Here is a 2,014-nt window from a genome sequence, read left to right as displayed (position 1 = left end):
ACAGATATCAAGAGTAGGCACAGAATTATTATTTTTAAATTAGAGACAGACACCCTAGGGAAACTGTGAGATTTAGAAGAATCCACAGATCCCCTTAGGAAACCAGCCTTGAAGCTCCAGCTGCACCTGCTCCTGGGTCTGAGTCCACTGCTCTGTGGGTCCTGAGTGCCCCCTGGAGACCAGTCTCCTCCCTGCAGGGGAGGTTTGCATCTGGGCTCTCACTGACTTCCCCCTCACTGTGTCTCTTGCACAGGTATACGTGGCCATGTCCTCAGATTTCAGCTTGTCCATCTGAAGATAGAGTGTGTTCTTTGGATTGTCTCTGGAGGTGGTGAATCGAACCTTCAAGGAGTCTATGTACCTTGTCTCATCACCATCATAGTTATGCCTGCCACCCCCTGCAGGCCCTTCCCTGGAGCCTGGCAGATTCATGGCATGCCATAGTCACTGAAGGTGAATACAGAGGCTGCACAGGAGAGTCTCAGAGACCCACCAAGCTTTCTCAGATTGCCCCCAGACTCCACCAGCTACACCTCAAACTGCACACTTGTAAAATAAAGAGGAGCTGTGATTATGCGAAACACATACAAACTAAGGCACTCACAATTACACACATACACAGAAGGATCTACAATTATTACCATGTAAAATGGCCGAAATGAAAGCTAAGGTTGGTGTGAAATTCATGATGTGTCCTGTAGACTATCTCCTGGGCACAAAAGGTAACACTAGAGACCTCAGAGACTGGGACTGTGCTCTGAGATCTCCCACATCAGGGGCTATGGTCAGTTTATCAGCAGGGAGATAGCTGTATTAGCATGTTTCCTGGTATTTGGATGAGAATACGGGCAAAAGTTCTCCCTCACACTCAGAAACACACGCACTCTTAAAGGAAAACAGAGCTCTTTAACAGGTTCTTTATTAAACATTGCTTTACTTGTTGCATATAATCATTTTAAAGTAGTTTTCAATTTTAAAACTTTATATTACATACACAGTGATGTGCGTCCTCCCTTTTTATTGTCACGAGGTGGATACACATGATGATAATGAACGGACCATTGCCTGTTTCTTGTGTCGGAACATTGTTGGTTATTTTTATTTTTTGGCTCTCCAAGGAACTCCTACATTCAGTGATATTTTTAAACAGTGAGCATGAATTTGAACATAACATGTTCAGAAAACCCGTGGAATGGTACTCCCTCTCTAGTTTCTGTTCTGGAAGATTCAGGGCCTCCTTCTTTTGTCATGATTAGGAAATCTGAATATTTATCACTTGACTTAATCTTCCAAAACAGTCAGTTTTCATATAATTGGCTTATTTACTTTGTTCCTGTCGTTTCATTTATTTGAATTCCTTTATTTATTATTTTCCCCCTACAAACCTGTGATATGACATACTATTTTTTTTTCTAGTTCTTTTAGATAGAAACTGAGGTAAAATTTTCAGAGTTTTATTTCTACACGATTCAGCTGTTTGTTGCTACAAATAGCCCACCAGGTTCTCTTCAGTTGAATCCCACAGTTTGTTCTGTTGTGCTTTCATTTTCACTCAGTCCAATACAGTCATCCAGGGTATAAAACTCACTAAGCCCATGCCGTAACTATCAATAATACAAATATATACAGGTGTATATGCACACAAAATTTTATGTATGTATAAAACCTACAAATGAATGAACATTGAAATATCTGTGGGTTTTAAAAATAAACATTAAGTAGAGGGGTTCCTTGGAGAAATATTTTGGAGGGAACCGAAATCCTAGAAGATAACAGGGACCTCCTTACTCCCATGTCTCCAGCATTGTTATGGCCCCAGAAGTCTTGCCCCTGTGCTTTCTACAACCCACGTTATCCCTATAGACCAATGTCATTATTGCTGGGAAGATTGTGTTTGTGATGGCACTGAGTCCTCTCACTGATTCTTTCACGCAGTAATGGAAAGTTGTGCCTTCAGTGTCATTGTGCTCAGCTGCAGGGAGAACTACTTGGTGGACTGAGATAGGTAATGTTT

Source organism: Echinops telfairi, unplaced genomic scaffold, assembly GCF_000313985.2.
Source record: "Echinops telfairi isolate 266 unplaced genomic scaffold, ASM31398v2 ScPeMD7_93;HRSCAF=357, whole genome shotgun sequence".
Lineage (NCBI taxonomy): Eukaryota > Metazoa > Chordata > Mammalia > Afrosoricida > Tenrecidae > Echinops > Echinops telfairi.
Note: the sequence above shows the minus strand (reverse complement) of the source record.